Source organism: Amblyomma maculatum, chromosome 8 (genome assembly GCF_055883805.1).
Source record: "Amblyomma maculatum isolate TAMU_Amacu chromosome 8, ASM5588380v1, whole genome shotgun sequence".
NCBI lineage: Eukaryota > Metazoa > Arthropoda > Arachnida > Ixodida > Ixodidae > Amblyomma > Amblyomma maculatum.
In genome coordinates this window covers 31,151,655-31,161,021 of record NC_139351.1, presented here as the reverse complement: position 1 = coordinate 31,161,021, position 9,367 = coordinate 31,151,655, and the positions used below count along the sequence as shown (strand labels likewise).

Below are 9,367 nucleotides of genomic sequence, written 5' to 3'. Positions count from 1 at the left end.
AAAATAAATGCCAATGACAAAAGTAGCTGTGCAAAATGTGCATATCACACATTTATGACGTAGTCATTTATTGGATGCTTATAGTTTAGCTTCCTCTACTGTCTTCAAGCTGTTTAGCATTCTTCTTGACAGTGTTGCACGTTTTATTAGTGTAAAATAACCTTTATTCACACATAGCCCCTGCAATGCATTTGTTATGATTGCAGTTATTTTATTGTCACTAAGATTTTTGTCATTCAGCAGTCATTCTGGGCACTGAAGCCAAGTAAAATGCACTATTCTCCTAGCAGCTGCTACAGCAGAGCAGCAGCTACAGCTTTGTTATATCTGATATATAAGCATTTTGTATACTGCACCATGCATACAGTACCTATTTGTATAGGTAGCTTCAATATGCAATGGAATGGCTTCTTTGGGCCTAGTAATTTATTCTCGAATGTACATGTCAATGTTGTATGGTCAATGTATATCAAGGTACATGTGCTTCTCTATATGCTGCCTCTTTTGCAGTAAAAGCACTCAAGTGAAATGCTGCTGCCACGAAATAAGTGTTTCTACTGAATATAAGTGGCAGTAAAAAAAAAAAAAAAAAAAAAAAAAAAGATCTTTGTTGGTAGTATTTTCTGATTACAATCAGCATCATGAACATTTACTGCCTTGCTGTAATACTGCACTTTTCAGTTTAAGCATGTTTACACCACAGTGACCACAGCCAACTGTACCAGGCTGCAAGACGGTAACAGAGAAGAGACAGCGAGCTGGGACTGGGATGGCTTGGTGCTGGTGTAATCAGCCATGACTTCAGTGGGTAGTTGCCGTCTCATGGGTAACCAAAATATGACATCCACTTAGGCCCATTTTTTGCTAATCTCAACAGCTTTTGAGCATGCTTTAGCACTCAATTGAAGATCCATACTAAGTAGCCCACAGCCAGAATCGTAAACATTCGCAGGAATGCTTACAACGTGTGCCAATGCTGTTTAGGCAAGCATCATTGTAAGGACAGCCTTGTAACTTGGTAGTGATGATTACCTGCATAACAGAAGCACCCCGATTTCTTAGGCAGCAAATAAATTTAAACACAATAAATATTTGTCTCTTATTGCTTTTGCCATGAACAAAATTTCACTGCAACATGCACTCTTTGGCATATAGCCCGTCTCAGAATATTCAGGAAATTATCTCTTGCCAAAGCCGAAATCTAAGTCAGTCTCTCCCTGCAAAACTTGTTTTCAAAAAAAAAAAAAAAAAAAAAAAAGGTCTTTTCCTCAGAAAAGACTCCCGGTCTTTGCAGAAATGAAAAGAAGCAGGCGTTTTTACGGCGCATTCACTTTCAAGCCGCGAATGTGTCGCAGGCAGGGAGCGTGACAAATGGCCCGAAACCAGTCATTGAGGAGCAAGGCGCGCTGGACAATCAATAGTCCCTTCATCCTGTGCTTTACATATAAAGGGCAGGTATACAGAACCCTTTCGGCAGCTCTCGCTAGGTCATTTTGAAGACAACTGTTAAAAAGCAATGCACGAGTGGGAACGAGACCTTTTGGTTGGAAAAAAAGCCTTGCAGAGAAGCCGACTTACAACAAGTGGTATTGCACACATCAATGCATATAATCAAGATCGTTCGATGACCAACACGGGTTTTTAGAGCTTAATCAGGAAAAAGGCGCAGGTGTTCAGCAGACCTTCGATCACCTTTCGGTGCACAGGAGTACCGCTATCAAATATTATGGTGTCGCAGCGCTGGCAGACAATTGGGACAAGACTAGGGACACACACAACTGCACTGAACTTACAACTTTATTTTGGACGCTTTTGATTCGCGCATATATAATTGACAGAAGGATGAAATGAAAAGAAGCAGGCGTTTTTACGGCGCATTCACAAACGCTAGACGAACGCGCCGTGGAGGAGGCGTTGGTCCGGCGGGGCAGCCAGCGTCACGAAATGCGCGTGTTCGCTTCGCAGATCTGGGATAAAGCAGGCACAATACAAGTTCACTATGATCTTCAGAACTCTTCGGCAAACACACGCAGTCAATAACAAAATCTACTCACTATTGTGATGTTCACAACGTGCGTAGAACCCCTTGCCTAGCGATTTGTTTCCGTATCCTCGACGGCAATCATCGTTCCGCCCGATGGCTTCCGCTACCGACGCACTGCGTGATGCAAACAATCTTACATTCCCTACGTACGTTGGAAGCACGGTATAATCGTGGTTGGAAGCCTCCGGTAGCAAAAAAATGCGGTGCGCTTGCCGCCGCGGTGACGACGCACTCGCCCGCAAGCCGCCGTTCATCGATGTTCGTCGGCAATCGTCGCGCAGTCACTACACTTTCTGCTTGTTCCCGAGTTGAACAGAGCCGGAGCAACTTGTCCGGCAAGTCAAAAGCGTCCTCGTGCTTCATTCTTCGCTGTGGATCGCCGATACAATGCCTCAAAGCGGCGCATCGCAATTTACGCGGCCGCCATTTTCACTCTCAAACGTTTAAGACTGCTTCTGTCGCTCTCAAAAAAACGCTCTCAATTGGCGGCCATATTTAGGTGCTCAACGTCATCGTTTCTTTTGTGTTCATGACGTCTCATGACGTCCACTGGTGACGCAGAACTGACCGGTCAGAACTGACCGGTCAGAACTGACCAATAGGACATAGGCCTTTGAGAGCGATTTTGAGAGCGATCCGTTTGAGAGCGGTGCGTAATACGGCCCCAGAGCTATCGGCCTATCGCTTGAAACGGCGACGAGAAGCGGCAGACATTTTACAAACAAAACAAAACAAGGCTACGTCACATCCGGCAAGTATTTCTCCTCACTTCTTTCAACTGGCGCATGCGCAGAAGCGACGGAGCATTCCAATAAAGAAGGTCTGGTCATTCCGCTCTACGCGTGAATGAATCATATCCTCTATGGTATCAGCTAGCCGCGACTCTCGATGAGGTGCTACGAAGAGTGCATCCGTTCTAACATAAATCGCGGTCTTCACTTAGGGTTGTGTACGGCAAGCATCGTTGTCACGCACATGCTGCAGACGATGTATACGTACTGCACCAGCTCCACCAGCTGGCATCGAGATACGCACATTCACGAGCAGCTTTCGCTTCGCACTAAACTATCACCTCGATCTGCTCGTAATGCGAGCGAGCTATTCCTAGCATTTACGCTGTCTTAGGTCCTGCATCGACCTCCGAAGATCTAGCGCCGGCACAACACACACACACACACCTCGCCGTGCAGAACATTCGGCAGTCCAAAGTATGTATGTGAAATTGCATTATGCTCGTTCCTCACATGCAGACCGAGGAAACAGGATGTTTCTAGCTAAATTCTTTTAGATTCTACCTCAGAGCCGTGGCAGAAGACATGCCGAATCTACTAGAGGTCTGCGCTACTACTGCGGCGAGCTCGTCGAGGCGAAGACCTACTGCACCGCACCGCAAGAGTGCACAACCGGAAAGCCGGAAGCACGAATGATCCGAATTCCCTGTGAACGGCAATGTTCTTTGGTATTTAGGGGAAGGCTAGGCTGAAGTGCTTAGCCTGCATCTTTTTCTTGTCGTTGAATTTTGCGTACATGTAGTTTAAACCCCCGCATGCTCGAGGTTAGCATGACCCGACTGAACGGCCGCGCAGCTTTGAAACGATCGGGATCGATATGCATGCATCGCCGGACTTAGGTACGCGGTAGAAAATGTGCGCAGCACATTTCGTTGCAGAAGCTGACTCTTGGAATTTTTCAGAGTGTGCCATGCAAGTGATCGTTGCTACAACCACGCATCCATGTTCCAACTGCTGGCCTACCCCGAGGCGCATAAATGTTCAACCGTGGACGTATCAATGATCGAAGAGAGGACAGATTTTCACACTATTGGACGCGAAATCGATAGCTACCAGTGCTCAGTGTTAGAGAAATTCTGCCTTGATCATGCGCAATTCAGTGTTTCAGGTGTGGTCAGTAGCTATAAGTTTGAACAGTTCGCAGCTGTCAAATCAGCGGCGCCAGTGATGGACCGGCGGAGCGATTTTCTACGCTACACCGCTGTCTTGCTAGAAAGCCTACCTAGGCGGCGTTTGCATTCAGCTGCTTTTTGTGGGCCCCGTAATTGAGGCAACGCCTTCAGAAGCGCGTTAAATGTTCAAAAATGTATTCTCTTCAACAGTTTCACTCCAGGCTGTCAAAGCAGGCGGACGTTGATAAAACAGTTGAGTACTCCAGTCTTTAGAAATCTGTAGAATCGCCTTCAGTTTGTAAAATTATTGGAATAGGTCACTTTCCGATCGCTGGGACATAGACCCTCATGACAGCGCTGTCACGTGAATAAGGACCACACCAGACCGAAAGCTTGTCTCATATAACACGGCTAACCAAGGTATACCTTGCAGCATTGTGTTGATTTTTATGGTGCATAAGTGACTAATGCTGCCATGCACCAAGAACAAGGTTTAATGTATTATTTTGTGTGTAATGACTAAAATGTTCTTTAGGATGTAGCTTGTTTAGGAGCATTTTAGGAAACCAAAAATGCAGGAAATTTGCACGTCCCTCCTAGGATCATGCTGGGATGGAAAGGGATCTGTTGCAAAATTGTACAAAATGTTTCCTCTTATTTTCTCGACTCTGGCGCACGTGTAAGATATGGTTTATTGTTAGTTCATCTCCACACTACTTGCATATTGGTTTGTCCTCTTTCATAAGTAGGAAGCTGTGTGTGAGGTGTGGGTATGTTTTTTGTGAAGATGACCTAAAATGGCCTCCATGTTGTGTTTTTGATTACTGCATGATTTCCATTCCTTAATTACAGGTTTGACAAGTATAGTTTGTAGTTTATTTCAATGTTTCAAAAATCCTGCCATTTCACTCTCACTTTTCTTTGTACAAGCTTCTTGGTATCTTCATGCAGCATATTCACCCTCTGTAATTTAGCATTGCGTCAAGGTAACCTGGTTATTTCTTTTCATCACCTTTCAAGACAACTGTCCCGATTTCATAAAGTTTAGGGTTTCTGACAACAGGAACTCCTTGGAAGTCATAGAAATAAATGAGATCCACAATCATGAGCTATCTAGGGTATGCATATACATGTCCATCGCTCAGTGGAATGGTGTCAGGTACGCTGTTAGAACAGGTCTTGTGGTAACAACAACCATTGTCTGAGGTGGTCCTTTAATGGGCATTGAAATGCTATGCAACTGCAGGTACTGATAGAACTCTTGATCATGTTATGTGATGATGCGATCCTTGCATGCATATATTGGTATACATTTCAGAATCTGCAGTGCACCACTTGACCATTTGCCACCAGTTTGTGTGAAAATGTATTTTTCTTGCATGTTAACCAGTATTGAATAGATGACCCCTGTGCACAAGCCAAAAGTGTCACGAGCTAAATGTCACGAGGCCACACGACATGGCAGGAGCTGTTAAGTCAAGCTTACAAAGTTATATTTGAAATATGTTCTGGGACGTTTCAGCTCCAATTAAGAAAGGTTGAGGCTTACAGAGGTCTATGCCAGGTTTTCTATCACCTAACAGGGCAGCCTACGACCGTATGCTAATCTGAGATAACAGAGACATGAATTAAGGAATTAGTAATTATGTTTGTAGCAAAGGGCATGTAAATTAACGGGAATCCACAGTGGGATCTGCAGACAAGAACCATTAACCCTGGCACACCATACCCTTACAGGTGGAGATTAGGAGTCTCCCTAATTTTTTTCTGCTTAAAGCTTGTCATTTCCTTTGTTCTTCCAGATGAGCAAGATGTGAAAATGATAGCATCAAAAATTCCAGAGACCATCGTTAACAAGGATGCTCTTAAAGCTTGTCATTTCCTTTGTTCTTCCAGATGAGCAAGATGTGAAAATGATAGCATCAAAAATTCCAGAGACCATCGTTAACAAGGATGCTGATCCCAACAGCGTAAAAAGGAATTTCAGAAAAGATGGGTGGCTAGTAATGCTGGCAACAGTTGAAGCTAAGTGGAAAGGCATGAAATTGAAATACAACATATGCAGAGATATGTTGCGAGACGACCAGTCTGTGGTGTGCGACATCTGTCTCCGTTAGTTTCATCAAGTGATTGGCCAAAGCAGATGGGGCTTGTGGTTTTGTGATAAGTGCAGTGTAGTAGCATAGATGCAACCTTGCCCATTAATAATTGGAGTGGAGTAAGTGCATTGTTTTGTTTTTGTAAGATGTTCATGGTTTCCATGCAAACATTATGAGAAATTTTTTCCTAGAGAATGCTTGCTGAAATGTGAATATAATGTGCAATAAAACTAGTGTTTTCTTGCTATTTACTTTTCCTTGTATACATTAGTTCTGTGAAGAAAACCACAGGCTGGAAGGAAATGTAATGGCATGCATTTTGATACTTGGCCCCGTTGTGCTGGCTCAGTGCTTGGCTGCTGAACCGAAAGATGCAGATTTGGTTCCAGCCACAGCAGGGGCATTTCAATAGAGGCGAAACAATAGGCCGTCATGCACCGTGTGGTGTCAGTGCATGTAAAAGAACCCCAGGTGGTCGAAATCATACCGGAGCCCTCAACTATTGTGTTCCTCATAGCCGTAGTTATTTTGGGATGCTAAACCAGATATATATCGCATCATACTCTCAGTAAGATGCTATTCATGGTCAGTTAATCATACACTAAATGATCAATTTTTTTCTGCATGGTACAGCAGCTGTTGTACAATTTTACTTTAGCCTTCATGAAGAATATCACACTGGCTCCACATGGCCTTCTGTTGACCCTTGATATGCGTCACAATCACACACCCGAGTATGTATTTGTCTAAGGGCCCCTATGCATGCAAGGAGGGGACCGTTACTTTCCATTTGTCAGAGCTGAAATGCACGATCTACATCATTTCTGTAATTCAACTGCCTGCTATTTGAACTGTCCAGCATTGATACAAGTTTCAAAGAACTGCAATTAGCAAATTAATCCAAGCAGGACCATGCCAAGAACTGCTTTGGTTTCATCTTTAACAACTGTTTGAGAACTAAAATTAGCCAAATGTTGCAAAGCATAGATGAAAGGTTACAAAATCTAAAAAACAATGCAGCCTACCTGTGGCATGTAGGGTTTCACATCCTAAAGTGACATATGTAGCTATGAAAAATACCGTAGTGGAGAGCTCCAGACTAATTTGACTGCCCGGGCTTTGTACTTTGCGTTAGCATCTTGCAGGAAACAGAAGCATTTGCATTTCACCTGCACCAAAGTGCAACTGTTATCACTGGCATTAAACATCACGACCTTGGGGCAAGTAGCCGAACGTGCCACTAAGATGTCGCAGCGTCTACGTACATGCTATACACGTCAACCTTTCTAGCATTAAAGCTGTCACATGCATGGCAGATATTCATGTTCAGCTTTGGACTGACAAGTTTAAAAGTGTACTATTTGTGTTTGTCTAGCATGAAAAACAAAGGAAACTAAGGAAAAACGAAAAAAGCACTAGTCATTACACATAAAGCATATTCGTTCCTTTATTAATGATAAAGTGGCCTTCAACAATAGTACAAAGCCCGAACATTTAGGAAGGTGCTGTGCCAAGCAGCTATTTTACAGAAACCTGAACCATTTCACCTGTAGTAATGCGCATCCCGGCGGTGTGGGCTGGGCACTTATTTTTCGGTCCACTCCAACATGCGAAAACTGCATCATGTGCATTCCCGTTTTCCGAGTTTTGAGCTCTGTAGTGCAGGCTAAAAATTGTCGATGACTTATTTTCGTCTGATTGTTGCACAGCGCGTGTAAATAAATTACCACTGCACCTAATAAACACTGACATGCACGTGCACCATCGCCGATCATAAACGGACCCACTGATGTCCGTCCGGACATCGGCGCACTCATCACAGTACTCTTCGTAGTCTCACACAGCACTCTAGTAGGACGTAATCCGTACATCCCAGCTTCTCACGGTAAGCACAAACTACACCTCCAACAAACACGAATGACGCGATGCTTGGGCTAGAGATCTAGCCAATCTAGCCACCATACCACAGTCGACCCCCGTCCCTCGTCCATCTTCCTCTCGCCGCTGAAAAAGAGCGGAGCGCAGCACAGCAATCATTTAGAGCTCGGCATGGCTTCACCTTGATCCGAGTCAGCAGGTCTCATAACAGCTTGATCTTTTATTTTGTCATGTTATTGATGTCACATGTGTCTTTTTCTGTACGTCCTCGGTCAGGAAATAAAGAAAAAAAAAAGCGTCGGTGGTTCAGTGGTAGAATACTCGCCTGCCACGCGGGTGGCCCGGGTTTGATTCCCGGCCGACGCATGTTTTTTTTTTTTTTTCTTTCATTGCCTTATAATAGCGTTTTTATTGTTTTTATTAGACCCATCATAGCTTTGCCAATCATGTCGTCCTCAACCATGGCCGGTCTCCAGCAGCAGCGGCTGTGCTCGAGTCCAAGCCTCGACTAATTTCTGGGCGACGTCTGTGTCGGCAGCTCAGGTTATTCCGGCCATCAGATACTTGTTACAGACGTGTTTGCACCGCGTGTGCCTTCTCTGCTGCTTCTGCTAGGTTACTGTCTCTGCCTGACTTCGATAAATGCAAAATATGTTTCGCAAACGAACCAGCTGTATGCGTGGCTGTACGTACGTTTGCGATGTGGTGCGGCTCGTCCGGAAGCAGACTACGCCGGCATGAGCAGCGGTGGCGCCTCCAGTGGCGTGAAGAGGAAGCATCTCGGGACTGATTAGTACTCTCACTGACCAATTTTTAGACCTTGCCAATTAATTCTAGGGACTTGAAAATATTTTGAATAACAATCTGATTTATGGTGAGTACTTATAGAACATGTTTGCAAATTGTTATTGTAGATTTGCGGCTAGTCATTTTTGTTCTGAGGTGCAGCATCCCACAACTGGCGTCTCTAAGCTGGCCGCATGCGATGGCTAAGGGCGGCGAAACGATCTCTCAGCATACTTACCTGGTGCCGGGGTTACCGTGATCAGCGAGGCGGTGCCCCCAGGGAGAGGCGCGGGCATTGCACTGCGCTCGTGCTGACCCCTGCCACTACCCCAAACTGGGGCAGATGGGGCATGCAATTTTTGGTAGTGGGGGACTGCGTTCGCGCTATCCCCCTCATTATGAAATGAAAAGTCAGAACGATCAATCTCTTTCTCTATGGTTAGAATAAATACGTTGATCTGACCGTATCACAATGTGCCTGTAAGCTCGTGTGAAAAGTGATTTTCACTGCCGATTCGCGGTCGTACGAAATAAAGCCCCTCCAAGGAAAGTAGCGCCAACCATTCATCTCCTCCTCCGTTCCACTCTCCCACTCGGCGAGGCCGCGCGCTGCCTCGACGGTGGCGCCGACTATGACGGACCTGCCGTAGCAGACGA

At 45.0% G+C, this 9,367-nt stretch overlaps 1 non-coding gene across 1 annotated transcript; it reads left to right on the top strand.

Annotated features, from left to right (window-relative positions):
- Window positions 1-8,940: 8,940 nt before the first annotated feature.
- Window positions 8,941-9,104, top strand: LOC146180848 (U1 spliceosomal RNA). The gene has a single exon (XR_014700453.1). It is a non-coding gene; the product is annotated as a U1 spliceosomal RNA (small nuclear RNA).
- The last annotated feature ends 263 nt before the right edge of the window (window positions 9,105-9,367 follow it).